Genomic DNA, 17,603 nt, shown 5'->3' with positions numbered 1-17,603 from the left:
GTACTTGAGAGTTCTGAGTGGGCTACAGGTAAGATACAAAGCAACAAAGTGAAAAAATCAAACTTAGACAATGTTATTGTTGAATGATCTCTCAGCCAACTAAGTAGGCAAAAAGTTCTAGACAAACACATGTCTGTCAAAACCAGGAAATAGTATCTTTTTCTTAAGGAGAGGAAGACTTAAGTAAGACATTCTTTATGACACCTAAGCTGCATGTATTTCCATTTCAGTTTCCTTTGCAATAATAAGAGAGTTGAAATCCACAAAATAATTTTTACTTATTAAAATGATTGTTTAATAATCAAACTGAATTAAAAATGAAAATTGTCATCATATCCATGACTGGAGAGGTGGGAACATCCTGGATTGAGAATAACAAAGACATCTGGCTCTCTTAGATTGCACTGCTATTTAGTTACACCGAAATAAATACTGCATTGGTCGACATAGTACTTTAAAAAAAATGTTGATTAAGAAATATATTTTCCCATCTCTTCTATACATAAAAAACATAAAACTTGTACAAAGAGACTATTAGAATGAATAAATGAGTCTAATAAAGTTATGGGCTACAAGAGACATCTCTATAAGTCTGTGTTACAGGAATCAGATAACAGAAAACACATTCTGAAAGATTTTCCAATGAAGGGACCATTTTATTAATTCAAAATTGACTCAGCTTTCCTATATAACCAAGGACATTGAGTTCCAATTTTCTGACTTTTGATATGATAAATACCCCTCTTCTCTAGCCTATAAAACCCCTGAATATATTCACTATTACACTTACTATACCTTATATAATCTTTTGCTTTCCCTAATACATGTCAAGAATTTTTATGGGGTGTTCTACTATTTTCATCTCTGTGATTTTTGATGAAGTGTATAATCAAAAAACATTCACTGAATGCATGAATGGATGAATATTACAGTGACTATGAGATATAGCTACAATCTTGGGGGAAACATGCGAGGTAAAGTGCTGGACATGAAGGAAGTGAGATGGAGAGAGGAAGAAAAAGGACAGAATGAAAGGAAAGAGAGGGACAAGAACCAAATCATTGTATTCTTCTAAACATGGATAGCAATTAAAGTATAAACGATGTCAAAGGCAGCTAATTCAGGCAGCATAGATATACAAAGTTTTTATTAATTCAAAGAACAAGCATTTGGACATATCTGTTTATATATACATGCTTATTTATGCATTTTACTCCCAAGATAAAAGACGGCAGTGCTTATAATCACCAGTTTTAGGAAAGCAATTTGTAAATCCACATACCCACACTCCAGGGAAAACAGACATCACACATCATGCAAAGCTAAACAGGACTTGCACTCAGGAGCAGATTGAACCAGGAAAAAACAATTAGTTCAGTTTTTGTAGTACCGAGCAAGTGGAATGCCTTCTGGCTCCCACTCAGGATGTTATGAATTGGTTTGAAGAGTTTTATGGGTTGACATAGAGGTAAAATCTAATAAGTTGAGAAGTGGATGGAATGCAGATGGTTCAGCTGAGAAGGGGAGCCTCTTTCAGCAGGTGGAGGGCCTATCTGGTAAAACCAGGTGAACTTGCAATCAGACCTGAAGATTGAATCACACTGAAGAGAACTGACCTGAAGCCGAGCAACAATTCCTCTTCACAATTACTTTCAAAGCAAGGAGTGAAATGGGAGCAGACAAATGTGTGTCCACCAACCCATGCTGGTACATCTTCACATCTCAAGATACTTTACAACTATATAGGGACCATAACACTGGGTGTCAGCCAATTGAATATGGGCAAAGAATGCAAATGTCATTTCCAGATCCATATGAGGTTCTTGGTTTTCAGTACCCCCTACATAATGATGATAAAGGTCACATGTTGAAGACGCTGACTTCACAAGAAGGAATTTAGTCCCTTAATGGTCCTCTTCACTCATAGCTTCCCATTGGGCTATATCATAACTGATGTGTAATAAACTTTTAACATAGTAAACTCCAAACTGTTCGAGTTTCTTGTTAAAGCACACAGCCCACCTTGATTGATAACCCCAGTATAGAACACTAAGAAAACTTAAATCTGCTAGCAATCTAGAGTCTGTATGTTGTGTCATATATATATACACACAGGTATGTGTGTATGTATGCATTTATGTGTGTGTGTAGACACACACTGTTTCCTATGAGAAGTCCCTTCCTCCTCTCATACCTGTGTGCTATAGGAAATGTCTTTTAACTTGTGTTGCAAAAAAAAAAGAATATCAGTTCCTCTTGACAACGTAAAAAGAATCAATAAAAATGTTAGAGCGAGGATAAGTCCTGGACAATGCTACTAAACAAGAATATTGTAAAAAGAAGTGGGAATACTGTCTACAACATCAATTAAAGGAACAAAAAATAAGATGATAGGAAGAAAACTGAAGGAAAATAAATGGGAGATTATAGGAACGCAATTGATTCTTTAAATATCATTATAACTGTAGTAAATAATGTTATGTTATTAGAATCATAATGACCAGAGATGAAAATTGAATTACTGAACTATAAGAAAGGTTTGATACAATCACGTATAAAATCAATCACCAGATTAAAACACAGGAGAGGAAGGGAGCATTAAAATAATCAAAAATAAGCAAATAGATCTAGAGACTAGATACATACAATCCATTAGAAGGCATCTGAGACTGGTGAGATGAACTCATGCAACAATAAAACAAAAAACTCCAAGAAATTATGCACAAAAATCCTTTCAAATAGTGATCCCAGAAGACTAAAGAGTCATGCAAAGTTGAAATAGATTTCACTCAGAATATTCTACATTAACTGAACCATACATCGGTAAAGTAATCATATTATAAAAATTAAGAAGACAAACAGAAGCGAACAGGTGGAGAGGGAAGGGAAGAAAGCAGAAGGCATTCTCCAAATTAGTTCATCTTTGTTCTCTCCGAGCATGATTCAATCCAAACCACAAGGGAGAACTTTCATGAAATAAATTTCTGGAGGAAAAGAATGCATATGACCTGAGAATACTACCTTCAACCAAGATGTCAGCAGAACAAATAAACCATGCCAAACCTCAGAAAATTCCAGGAATATAGAACTCATGAGTTCTCACTGAGAAGGAGGGGGAAAAGTAGAAAAATGAAATAAATTACAGAAGTTAGAAATAGAAAAGCCACATAAAGTGTTGGGGGGATGGGAATGAAATCCACCCAAATACTAATTCAAGTATTCAGCTGGTGCGTTTGAAAAAGGCAATAACATGAAAACCAATATAGGCAACACGTACACGCACATAAACACACACACACACACACACACACACACACACACACACACACACGGGAAGCACCAACGGGCACTGGAGCTGCATCCTTACTGAGGCAACCCTGGGTAACACATTAACTTTCTATACTTCACTTCCTTTGTTTAAAACACAGGAAGACTACTTCCACCTCGTGGGGTTGTTTTCAAGATTACAAGATGCAATCCATTCAAGGCATTTGAGAGTCTTGGCACATGGTTCCCACTTGTAAGTGTTAAGCAATGCTCTCATTTCCCAGAGGAGGGACTTCAATCAATACTGCTGAAAATAGAAAGAAATACATTTTAAGAGCGACTCCAGCTATCAATGCTTTTTATTATTACTATCCTTAAGGTTAGGGAAATCTTTTAGAACATAATGTTTCTTAAATTGTTTTTATTAAACCCAATACATTTAAACTTATCATTCTTTATATATAATATAATCTCATTGAAGTTACTTGCACCAATTTATATATCGGTGCTTTCATTTGTATTTATATAAGGAAAGATTTCTGGAGTAAAGTTATTTCTATGTAGTGGAGTTAGCAATAATTTTTAATCTGCATTTCAAAAACATTTTGATTCCTTATTGTCCTTTTGCAGATCTTGTGTTATTAAGATATGAGCAATGGGAACATACAGTAATGATGAAACGTATTTCCTGTGCTGTTTAGATTGTTTATTTTTAGGGTTATCTCCTTGAGTATGTTTACTGCTTTGATGCTAAAAGTGTCCTCAACAACCGAACACTATGTCCTCACACACGAGCTGGTTTCATTTATGCAGCTATCAAACTTGGTAGCACCTGCAGCAGCTTTTTGACCTACTCATTTTTTGTGTTTTGAAAGTCTTTTTAAGGGAAGGATACCCATAGTGGACTTACAGATTCTTACACACAATAGATGCTTCTGTAAGCCAATGTTACACAGCATTATAGCAGCAACTGCTACTATATGGACAAATACTTTTTTCATGTGATATTGAAAATCCTATTCAACACTATAATAAATATTGAAAATGAAAGACACCAGAGTCAAATTTGTGCCTATTTGCTCAGACACTGAACTTTTGGAAGAACTGAGCATTGATCTAATCACGAGTGAGTTTTTGTAACAAGAATGGTTTATGGAAGCATTATATAACATTGTATGAAACCTGCGTTCCGTGGCTTTGAACGTAGCTGTTCCACTTCTGCCTCTGCCAAGTCATGCTATGTTTATTCTCTCATGGGTCTGTCTTAAGAGTTCACCTGCCATAAGCAATCTGTCTGCAAATCCTCCCTGAGGGATCCTGACATCATGCAGATAATAATACATGGAATTCCACCCTGTGTATACAAAGCAAACAGGGAGCACCTTATGTCTTATACACACAAGGACACACTTGCAAATGCCCAAGAAATTCTAAGTGATATAACAAAGTTTTGGGATGGAAAAAAGGAGTGAGGCATTGTCAGTGAGAGAATTTAATTTTCTATTGATATAATTTTACTCTAAAGTTTTTTTTTAATTTTACTTTTCTAATAAAGAACTTCTGTAAAAATATTTATGTATTTGAAAAGCAGAATTAAAGAGAGAGAGAGAGAAAGAGACAGAGACAGAAAGAATGATCTTGCACCCACTGTTTCTCTCCCCAGGTGGCCCCATTGGCTGGGGCTGAGCCAGGCTGAAGCTGGAAACCAGGAGCTTCATCCAGTTCTCACATTTGGGTGGCAAGAACACAAGCAAATCTTCCATGAATCATCTTCTGCTGCTTTCCCATCAGGAAGCTGGATTGGAAGGGGAGCTACCAGGTCCCATATTGTATACTGGGACTGCAAGCAGTCGTTTTACTCACTGCGCCACCAAAAAAAAAAAAAGCCCCAGAATTTTCAAAAACGTGATTTTCTTTTGTATTTTTTAAAAATTGGCGGGGAGGAGGATCAAGAGACACACAGAAAGAAACAGATTTCCTGTCTGCTTCTTAGTTCTCAAAATACCCACAGTGCCAGACTAAGCTAAGGCAAAACCAGGAAATGGCATCTCGATCCACGAGTCTCCTGCAGGTGACGGGGCTGAGCTGTCACTGTGGCCTGTTCAGGTCTGCAGGCAGGATGCTGGAGACGGAGCTGGAGCTTGCCGGCGATCTGAACCACTGCACTGGGGGATATAGGCATCCCGTCTCGCCCAAAGGGCACTTCTGCTCTTACTCTTGGCACATTTTTAACTTCATCAGAAACTCGAAAATACCACTCTATTGAATATGAATTATTTTCGAGAATCACATCAAACTGATTTTACAATAAAACCCCTAAGAATATTATGAATTGTTGGTTTGTTGAATACAAACATAAATAAATCTGTAGTTTGTTGTTGTTTAAGAGCTAATACCCTTTCAATCATCCACTAGGATGATGATTGATATTAAGGAATATTGAAGGTAACAAGTGCTGGTAAGGAAACAGAGAAACTATAGCCCTTATCCACTGCTGGCAAAAATGGAAAATGATGTACCTGCTACTGTACTGTATGATGAATGCTCCTATAAACTATCAAAAAATTAAATATAAAATTAACATATATCAGTTCCATTTCTGACTATATATCACAAAGAAGTAAAAGCAGGGACTCAAATAGTTAAACACCCACCCATGTTTATAGCACTACTATTCACAAAAGCCAAAATGTGGAATTAATATGAGTGTGGACTGGTAGATAACCAGATAAATAAAACGTGGTACATACATTAGGAAATTAGTCTTTAAAAAGGAAAGAAATTTACACATGTTACTGCATGGATAAACCTTAAGTAATTTTACGAAATGAAATGAGCAGACACAAAGGACTAACAACTGTGTGATTTCGCTGATATGAGGTATATACCAGAATGTTCAAATTCATAGAGACACAAAGTAGCATATTCCAGGTCTGGAAGTCAGGGATAACATGTAGCTTCCACTGAGGAAATTGCAAAAATTCCAAAGATGGTTGGTAGTGGTGATATTTGCACATCAAGGTGCTTATACATAATGCCAGAGGACTGTGCAGTTTAAAATGGTTAAAAGATGGGCCGTGAGCAGAGCTGATGATACATGGAACCCCGCATTCCAAACTGGCATGTCTGAGTTCAAGTCCTTGTTTCATTTCCATCCCCACTTCCTGCTTACACACACTCAGAGAGGCAACAGGTGGTGCTTCAAGTAGCTGCGTTCCTGCCAGTTGCCCTGACTCAGTCACAGCTACTGCAGGCATTTGGAGAATAAACCACTATTTAGAAAGATCTCTCTCCCCCTTTCTCCTTCTCTTTCTCTTCACACACACTCTCTCTCTCTCTTTTTAAGATTTGTTTTATTTTTATTGGAAACTCAGACATACAGAGAGGGGGAGAGACAGAGAGGAAGATTTTCTATCTGCTGCTCACTCCCCAAGCAATGGCCAGGACCAAACCAATCTGAAGCCAAAACCCAGGAGCCTCCCCCGGGCCTCCTGCGTGGGTGCAGGGACCCAAGGACTTGGCCTGTCCTCAACTGCCCTCCCAGGCCACGAGCAGGGAGCCGGATGGGAAGCGAGGTCTCCAGGATTAGAATTCGCTCCCATGTGGGATCCCAGTGCATGCAAGGCGAGGACCCCAGGCGATAGGCTGCCACGCTGGACCCTCTTTTTCTTCTCTTCTCCCTCTCTCTCTGTCCCTGCCTCTCAAAAAATAAATTAAGCCAGGGGACAGTGTTGTGATGCTGTGGGTTTAGTTACCACCCTGAGTACTAGCTCCCTACATTGGTGCCAGTTGAATCCTAGCTCCTTGGCTTCCAGTCATGGCTGTTGCAGCCATTTGGGGAGTGAACCAAAGAACTGACGACTTCTCTTTTTGTTGTTCTGCCTTTTAATTAAATTTAAAAATGGAATATAAAAATTTAAAAGTTTAATCAAATCTTTACCATTCGGCTTAAATTCTAGAGTTTGAAACTAGTTTCTACTTTAATAAAAATCATATTTATGGGTAAGATAATGCAATATGTTATTAAAAGAGCTTTCATTGTTCCTTTGTAACAAATAATTTTATGTTTATTTGTAATAATAATTGAATAATTTGCATAAATAGGATTGCTTTGTCCATCTAGAATAAGAACATTTTACCCAATAATTCCATATCACTCAAGTTCTTGATGAGTAAAACATTAGTTATTTGCTATCAAACATGAATAGAGGACTAACTGGAGGATCCAGAACTGTAACCCCAAATGAATTCATATCATTAGCACAGCCATCACTAATTATACATTTTGGAATTATACAGGATTCTTCCGTTTCCCTAAATAACAAAAAGCAATAAAGTCATGAACAAAGTAAGTGTTGCTCATTAGTTATGATTTCTAGAAAGTGTATGCTTCTCAATAGGAATGAAGTAGTACTGTTCCATACACATTACATATTTCTCATGATACTGAAGCATTCATAAAACTAGAAAAATGTAATATTACGTTCTCTTACAATGTTATGAGTTCCAATTTCTGATTTTAAGACATGGTCAATATAAACAGTGAGAATAGCAAGCTCTAATCTCCACATTTTCAGTGGGTCTCAGGACGGGGCGTCTCATGCCTGGATCCCAGACGACAGCTACCACGTGCACGTGGTGAGCTGTCCCCAGGCCTGCATGGGCTGCAGGGGCTGCTCCCTTTGGGGTTAGTACAATGAGAGGGGAGGTCTTCCGGACTGGGCAGGTCCTGGGCCCACCCGTTGCCCTCATTGGGCAGTGAATGGGATTGGAGAGGGGCGCAACCTTGGGCCTGGGAGTTTAAACAGGATGGGGTTTCTCACGCCTGGATCCTAGATGACAGCCACCACGTGCACATGGTGAGTTGTCGCCGGGCCTGCCTGGGCTCCAGGGGCTGCGGGGCTGCTCCCTTTGGGGTGAGTACACCGAGCAGGGAGGTCTCCGGGACTGGGCAGGTCTGAGGCCCATCTGCTGCCCTCATTGGGCAGTGAATGGGATTGGGGAGGGGGACGACCTTGGGCCTGGGAGTTTAAACTTCCAGCAGCCAGAAGGTGTCTCAGGACGGGGTGTCTCATGCCTGGATCCCAGACGCCAGTCACCACGTGCACATGGTGAGCTGTCCCCAGGTGGCCAATGCACCATATGGTGCCAGGCTCCGCCTGCTGGCCGCCCGGCTGGGGTGCTCTAGGGTTTGGTTCTTTGAATCACTGTTTAGGTAGCTCCAGATTGAACCCACTGTGCTTCTAGGATGTGAATCAATCTTAAAAATTCCCAATGATAGTAACTCTTCCTTTGAAGAACTTGTAATCACTGAACAATGCTGTCCACCAAATACCAGTCCATGCAAATGCTATGGCTCAGGGCTTGTCCAGCAGAGTCAAATCCTGTTAAAAAAAAAAAAAAGAATCGTATCTTGTTACCTGACATGACGATGGATCAGGAGAAGGGTCACATTAATCAGGGCCATTACATTAATTAGCACTCGAGAACCATATCCAGGGGTAGATTCTGTGGGGGATGTGTGGGCCAAACCCTGTGGAAATTCTATCCCCACTTATTAGCTCAAGTGTATGGGTGGTGATGGACTAAGCTAGGTATGATCAAGGAGCCTGCCATCAATAACAGGTAAAGGAACCCGCAACAGTCTGGACTGGTCAAGCAGCAACACCTAAATGTACATCCTGAATAGGGTGTGGGGTAGGCCGGGCTGCAATGTTCACCAGCTCATTCAAGGCCAAATGGAAGGCCAGACTTCGCAGGAACCTAGCCTAAACCCAATGGCATGTATGAGAACTGGGTCTGGGAGTGGATTAAGTGGAGGAATTTTGGAAACTCCCTTGGTGAGTCATAGCTCCCACTGGTGAACATGTGGTCCAGACCTGGAGGTCGGACAAGCTGGAAAAAGTAGCTCCAACAGCTGGCAATGTGTCAATTGGTAATGGAACAGGGTGTACCGGACAGAACTGAGCAAACCTTAGTGAAATAGAGACCAGGACGGAGCACAGGTCATGCCGAGCTAGGCTCTTGCACCTACTGGTCTATGTGAGGCAGGAACGTTATGCCACAGTGTCTAAGACAGAGGTCGGGACAGGTGAGGGGCTGAGCCAAGCTGAGTCAGAGCAACCACTGGCATGTGCGTGATCTATGGCTGGGAATATGCCCAGTTGGGGAGCTAAGGGGATAACCCTAGCTGGGTTGAGGTTCCCACCAATGGGCCCGTGGGCTGGAATGGGCCTGTGTTCTGATCAGGAAACGGTTGTAGTCTCCCTTGGCACAAGTATGGACTGGGATTGGATGCACCGAGCCAGGCCAGACCCCAACACCCTCTGGTGTCCTGGAGGACCAGGGTAGATGGGATGGACTAGGCTAGGTCTCAAACCCCTACTGAGACTTGTGTGAGCCGTATGTGGGTATGGATCCACCCCGGCTGGGCTGAAACATCCAACAGCAAGGACCAGTGTGGGTAGAAGGCCAGTAGGAAAAGCCACTGTCCCTGCTAGGACAGGAGGTGAACTGAGTAGGGCTGGCTCATGGACACCCTGGTAAGCATGAAACCTGGCATTGGGAGAGGTTCTGATGGAGGAGCCTGAGCAACTCCTCTGGCAGGACACAGACCCGGCAGGTAAGTGCAAGAAACATGATAGGAAACAGCCCAGATCAGGCCATGGAAAGTTTCCCACTGGCATACATCTGGCATGGGTCGGGGACAGACCAGGCTGAATCAGTTCACATCATCTACCTGCAAATCCAGCAAGAACAATGTTGGTCAAGCCGGGTTCGGTCGCAACAAAAACTAGTGCACAATACAGAATGCCAAGGTGAGGTTGCCTGTACCAGAAGTGACTGCAGCGCCCAACCAGTGTGCGTGAGGACCAGGAAAGGAGTGGGCAGAGCCAGCAGGCAGAATATGAGGGGGGAGGGGGTGTCCCTTGCTCTATAGCTACTCCCGCTGGAGAGCATGTCTGGGATGGCAGCAGACCAGACTAAGTAGGGCTACAACAACTGTGTGCCTCATGTGGACTAGATCAGGCAAAAGCCGGGCTGGGCTGATTATTCCTACTGGTGCAAACAAAAATAGAGTGGATAAGGGTTGTTTGGGCTTAGCCACAGCATCAGCTGGCAGAAACTGGCACTGGAGTCTAATTCTGTCAAGTCAAACCACAGAACTACCTGGAGAGTGCATAATCTGGGAGTGGGAGAGGCCTGGGAGGGAAATAGTGGGCTCCTCCCTCTTGGGTTACCACTTCCATGGGAGGGCATGAAAACTAGGACAGGGGCTGAGGTAGCTAGACAAACACCCAACAGCATCTGTGTGGGCTGCATAGTGGCACTGGTTAGAGGGAACAAAGCTTTAATACCCATTGACGTGTATGAGAGCCGAATGGGGTGTGGGACAGTCTGGATTACTGCCACACATACTGGCAAACCAGGGTAGGGGGCAGGCCTGGTGGGGGTTATTGTGGGTCGCTCCAACTAGGCTGCAGCTCCCACTTGTTTATGCGAGGGCTGAGTATGTGCTGGGCAAAACCAGGCTGGACTGCAACACCTATTGGTTCCAGTGGAAGTCGAGGCTGAAAACAGAACCAACCCAGTGATCGTAACCACCAGCTGATTGGGGCAATGGGCTGTGCCGGACCTGTACTTGCAAGTGCATACAAGAATCTGGTCTGAGAACACCTCAGAAAAAGTTTCTTTGGAGATCTCTCCAATCAAAATGCCAGACTCAGAACCCTAACCAAGAAAAGAGAGAAGTCAGAACAGGTCAATCAACCATCTCGGCTGTATGTTGGCAGTGAAACACTGGACAAATGAAGACTCTATGATGGACTATGTCAATCAGTGGATTCTTCAACGACCTCAGCATGCTTGGAGTGGCAAGATTGGCAGCGATTCATAACTGGTGAACTATCAAAACCATTTGAGCAAGAACCTCGGAGCATACCCTACATCCGGGAGCTTGGAGGGCGGGAAATTGGGTGGGCCTTCTCCCTTAATACCCCCCTCTAATCATGAAGGAAACAATATGGAAATAATATCCTTACCCACCTTCCTAAAGCCCTTGAACCTTTTTACCCTAATTAATTATGTAAAGATTGTCAAAAAATATAATTTAAAAAATTTGAGGAAAAAAATATAAATAAATGCAATATAACAGTTCTTAAAAAAAATCTCCACATTTTCTGTGTTAGCTGGAATCATTTAACCAGTATCTAAGCCTTGACTTCCTTAATGTGAAATGAGAGTTAAAATATCCACCCTGCATATGAGGATTTAATAAAAGTAATATACTTGGAAATATAATAGGTATTTAATGTTACTGTTACTATCAATAATATTAACAATGCAAGGACCTAGCAAATGGGTCCTTGTAAAAAGAAATAAGCTTGTTGAAGAAATGAGTTTGTTGAAAAATTTTAAGAAACAAGTTGGGCTTGGTGCAATAGTCTCATGGGTAACTATTCTGCATGCATCCCATATGGGCACCAGTTCATATCCCGGTGGCTCCACTTCCCATCCAGCTCCCTGCTTGTGGCCTGGGAAAGCAGTCAAGGATGGCCCAAAGGCTTGGGACCCTGCACCCGTGTGGGAGACCTGGAAGAGACTCCTGGCTTCTGGCTTCTGAACAGCTCAGCTCTGGCCATTCCTGTCACTTGGGGAGTGAATGATCAGACTGAAGATCTTCCTCTCTGTCTCTCCTCCTCTCTGTATATCTGACTTTTCAATAAAAATAAATAAATCTTTTTAAAAAGAAGAAGGAGGAGGAGGGGAAGAGGAAGGAGAAGGAAGAGAAGGAGAAAAAGGAGAAGGCGGAGCATGAGAAGGAGGAGAAGTAGTGAAGTTGCTGCTTGGGGGGCCCACATTGCCTCCTGAGTGCCTAGCTCGAGTACAGCCCACTGTCCTTCTCATCCAGCTCCCTTGTAATGTTCACCCTTCAGCCTGTGCAGATGCCGGCTCAAGACCCTACAGCCATGTGGGTAACCTGGGTTCCGTTCTGCACTCCTGGCTTCAGCCTGTTCCAGCTCTGACTGCTCTAGGAAGTTGGGGTGTGAACCAGCAGACAAGAAATCTCTGTGCTGCTTTCTCTGATTGGCTCTTTCAATTATAATGAAAAGGAAATTTGTAAACCTTATATCAATAAAAGATAATAAAGCCCCATTATCATCTGCCCTTGGAATTTGACCCTAAAAGATAACAGAATAAAATCTTTTATCTTTCTCACTCATTTAAATTAGTGCCTTAAATTATCCTTGCACAAGAAAGATTTTCAAAGCAAAAAATGGTACCCAGGACCACAGTGAAAACTGATATTTTTCAGACTACAGATTTCTGTCAAACCATTCCTGCTGAAACACCAGGAATGGGGAAAGCATTGAAAAAAAATGTGCACATTAACTTTTATAAAACTATCTTTACAAAGAATAATGTTGACTGCTATTCTGCTTCATGCTAGCACAGGAACTAGAAGAAATTGGCCATGATTGCAGTCAGAAAGATTTACTGTCATTATGAACTTTTTTCTTCATTCTGCTCTCCCCCCAAATTGCCACCCTAGCGTGCCTTTCTTTCATTACTAACGTCACAGTGTTAATTTTCTCTCACCACCATTCAGCCCACACAATGCCACTTCTTTCTCTGTCCTCCCCAGAGATCTCTGGTAACTTCAACAGAGCCTAAAGTGTCCTCTTCTTCAACTCCTCTATGGCAGGTGACTCATTTGTTCATCCCCTCGTTTCTAGTTCTCCATAAACATATTTTTTCTTTCTTTTTTTATTTTCTACCATACAGTTCCATAGGCTCAGGGATTTCCTGTCTCCTAATCCTATACCCTTCCCTCTCTCTACTTTCCCCTATATTGTTACAATACTATAGTCCTTCAACAGCAGTCACAAGTCCATCATTCTGCTAAGTGGATCCTGACATTGTAGGTATAGACAATGGTAGAAAATCCAGTATTCTATTGTCAAATCCACCTAAATGTAATTTTGTAGCTTCTTGACTATCCTCTTCTCTTACCTGCCACTTAAGAGTAGGTGTTCCATGGCCTGAGCCAATTTCTGTGTCCTGTACATCACTGACACTTTGGTGACCTTAGCTATCTTCATGACATTGCTGACATTGGTATGTGTATCATTGCCACCTTGGGTACAATGCCAACTTCTGTGCATGCTTCGTTCTTTAAAAAAAAAAAGATTTATATTTATGTTTTATTGGAAAGTCAGATATACAGAGAGGAGGAGAGACAGAGAGGAAGATTTGTCTGTTGATTCACTCCCCAAGTGGTCACAATAGCCAGAGCTGAGCTGATCCAAAGCCAGAAGCCAGGAGTCTCTTCCAGGTCTCCCACATGGGTGCAGGGTCCCAAGGCTTTCCCAGGCCACAAGCAGGGAGCAGGATGGGAAGCAGGGCTTACTGGATTAGAACCAGTACTCATATGAAATCCCAGTGTGTGCAAGGTGAGGACTTTAGCCGCTAGGCCACCACACCAGGCACTGCATGCTTTGTTCTTTTATGTCCCTATAGCTTTACTTCTAACAGACTGTATAAAATCTTCTCTTTAGGTCATTTGTCAGGATCCAAATGAAAGGCCACCTTCCCCACGAAGCCTCCTAACAGAATTGAGCTTTTTTTTTTTTTCTGTATTTCCTATGGTGATTTACTTGCACATCCTTGATAACACTTGTTGCCTTGTTATTCTCTGTTCTGGAACCTGACTTCATGCTAGGGGAAGCCATGATTCTGAGAAAACATCAGATTCATGTGTTAGATGGTGAAGAATTCAGCAACACAGGTGAAACAGTGAAACTGCTTTGTAGAACTGAGAGGGCTGGTTGGGTCCTGGAAGTTTCTGGTTCCTCCATCCCTGCACATGTATTTTCACAGGTATCCCCTAGCAAACAGCTCTTTGAGCACCCTTGGGTGGGCTGTGCTCCTAACTTGATCAAAAAGAGTGTAAAGTACCTAGCGTATCCTCTTTGGTGGTTTCAGAGACATTGCACCATGGCAAAGGAAAATAAACAGCAGGTCAACTGCATAGCTTGTCAAAGTAATTTCCATTCTTCATGCATTTTCTAACATAGGAAGAGAGTTTAGAAGAACCTGGAATTAAAAGAAGGAGGAAAGCAGTAGTGAGACTCCTGGGACAAAACTGAACACACCATTGTCAAAGGAGAGCTTGGACTTGGGTGTGTGTTTGAACATGCTACTATGAAAGCTCCTAGAAGCTCGGAGAAAATGATGGCCCACATTACACGAATAATATACCAGCACTAGAACAAATGGAGGAAGAACCCAAATGCCTAAGAGGGGAGGGTGTCTGGCTGAGCACAAGATGCAGCTTGGGATGCCTGCCCCATCTCAGAGATCCTGGGTTCACGTCCTGACTCCATATTTGAATCCAGCTGCCTGCTAATACACACCCTGAACAGAGAGAATGATGAGTCAAGTTGGATCTCTCCCATCCTTATGCAAACTCAAGATTCAATTCTGTTTGTAGACTTGGCCTGATTTAGCTCCAGCTTTTGCAAGACGATCCAGTGGGTAGGAACTCTACCTGTGTGTCCTTCTCTCTTGTTTCTATGCTTCTTAAATAAATAATAAACTAAAATTTTAAGAAAACAAAAAGACTGAGAGATGGGCATGTTGGGACGGGTTTACCGTGTAAGACCAGGAAGTCCTCAAAGTGATAGGTTCAGCTCCAGTTATTTCCAATCTTAAAGGAGGCAAATTCAGAATTTATTCTGTCAATACAAGGCTCTGAAGCTTCCTCTTGATGTCACCTTATCCCCGTGGGAGATACGTGCTGAAGACTGCGATGGGGATTAGAGATGGGTGCCTTCTCTCAATGACTTCCTCTATTTTCTTTTTTTTTTTTTTAATATTTATTTGTTTACTTGGAAAGACAGATATACAGAGAGGACGAGAGACAGAGAGGAAGATTTTCCATCCGATGATTCACCCCCCAAGTAGTTGCAACGGCTAGAGCTGCGCCAATCTGAAGCCAGGAGCCAGGAACTTCTTTCTGGGTCTCCTACATAGGTTCAGGGTCCCAAGGTCTTGGGCCGTCCTCAACTGCTTTCCCAGGCCACAAGCAAGGAGCTGGATGGGAAGTGGAGCCACGAGGACTAGAACCAGTGCCCATGTGGGATCCTGGCACATTGAAGGTGAGGCCCTTAACCATTACGCTATCATGCCAGGCCCAACTTCCTCTGATTTCAATAGCCACCACTGAGATATAGCTTGCTAGCCTAGTAGTCTGGTTTTCAGATTATTGTTTCAATTGTAGTTGATCACAACTTCTCTGTAATTAACTCAGAAAGTCTACTAAAAAGCCCCTCTCTTTTCTTACTACTTGTCCTTCTGATAGCAAGTTTTCTTCATGTAATTTGATAGAAATAAAAACATTGCTCAAGAGTGAGGGCCAAAATAGATGTGAGATTTCAGCTACCTATTTTCAAGACCAATACTTCAGACATTTGCAGAAAAACAAAAGCAAAGCCAGTTTCTGCAGTCTTGATCTTTGTTTCAACAAAATATATATATTTTAAAAGATTTATTTATTTTTATTAGAAAGTCAGATGTACAGAGAGGAGGAGAGACAGAGAGAAAGATCTTCCATCCGATGATTCATTCCCCAAGTGGCCGCAACAGCTGGAGCTGAGCCGATCTGAAGCCAGGGACCAAGAGCCTCTTCCAGGTCTCCCACACGCAGGTGCAGGGTCCCAAAGCTTTGGACCATCCTCAACTGCTTTCCCAAGCCACAAGCAGGGAGCTGGATGGGGAAAAGGGCTGCCAGGATATGAACCAGCGCCCATATGGCATCCCAGGCATGCAAGGCAAGAACATTAACCACTACACTATCGCACCAAGCCCCCAACAAAATATATTTTTCATTACCATGCTACCTAGGATATATTGTTAATATTTTAGATGACTGAATTTGAGTGAGTTTTTGCTTATTGCAGAGAGACAAACAGAGACTTTCCATGTACTAGCTCACTCCCAAATTGCTGCAGCAGCTGGGGCTGGGCCCAAAAAGCAGCCAAGATCTGAAAATCTGCCCTGCTCTTTTATGTGACTGGCAGCAACCCAAGTCAAAGCCATTACTTGTTGCCTCTCAGGGTCCATTTCAGTTGGAAGCTGGGATTTTTTTTCACTCATTTTTTTTCTTTTAATATTGTTTACATAGTTGAGAAGGAAGCATACCCATGTGGTTCTCTTGCTAGGATGCTGAGGGCCAAGGTATGAAGGAAGGTGAGACAAATATTTCATCTCTTTTCTTTTGATTCTCCTGGTCTGCTGGGGGGTGGCAAGTGAAGGTAGCTGCACCTTGCTGACAAAATATAGCAGTTTCCAGCAATGGGGGACAGTCATTTGATGACACTTTAGAGACCTGATGTGGGGAAGAGGGCATTACTTGAGTGGCTTTGATGATTCTGAGACATTGCCTTCTTCATTGCACTAGGGTTGAGAAAATCTTTTCCAAAGTCTACTGACTGACCAAGTCTACCTCGGTGTACATCCAGACCCAGGAACATGCTGCAACTTGGCCAGGAGAGTGGTCCAACCTGTTCTGCTTACCAGCCTCTGAATAGGCAGTTGACATCTGCTCGCCTAGATGAGCTGGCTGTCACGTCCCCCACGTGCATCTTGGCATGCTGTCCACTGCACAGGCATCAGCAACTGAGGAGGCCCAGTCCTGACACAAGTATTCTGAGGTCAGACCATATATCTTGTGATTATTTCCCTGTGCACATACTGGTGGATGCAACTGCCTAGTCAGTTTTGCTCCCAGCCCCATCTCTCGTACAGACAGTTGCTATGGCCTAACCACCTCCCAATCCACCACAAGCCAGGTCTTCATGCACATCAGCAGGAACCATAGCCAGTTTGGTATGATCCCCAATAATTCCCACCAGCCCCACCCCAGCCCCAATTTTTGCATATTGAGCTTGTGCTACAGCTGAGCCCAGTCTGTCTTGTAGCCCATCTGGCTCTCCTGCACATCCATGGGTACTGCAACTTAGTTCAGCCCATCCCATTCCAGACCTTGCCCACTTCTCTGCCAGTGGTGCTACCGCCTTGACCAGCCTGGTTCATCCCCTGAGCCCTGGCCCTCATGCTCACCAGTGAGAGCTTCTGTCCAATAGGGGAGTGGCCACAGTTCCCCTAGCAGGCCCACTTCCAGCCTCAGATCTTGAGCCTGCCAGGGGATACTTCAGTGTAGTTCACATAATCTGTATTCAGTCTCCCTGCCTGCCAACTGGTGCTGTGACCTAGCCTGGTTGGCCCACATTCATCCTGGCTCTCTTGCACACCAGCAGGTTCTGCCACCCAGC

The sequence above is a fragment of the Ochotona curzoniae genome, unplaced genomic scaffold, assembly GCF_017591425.1.
Source record: "Ochotona curzoniae isolate NIBS_2020 unplaced genomic scaffold, NIBS_Ocur_1.0 contig_1071, whole genome shotgun sequence".
In the NCBI taxonomy this organism is placed as follows: Eukaryota; Metazoa; Chordata; class Mammalia; order Lagomorpha; family Ochotonidae; genus Ochotona; species Ochotona curzoniae.
This window is presented reverse-complemented; position numbering follows the sequence as displayed.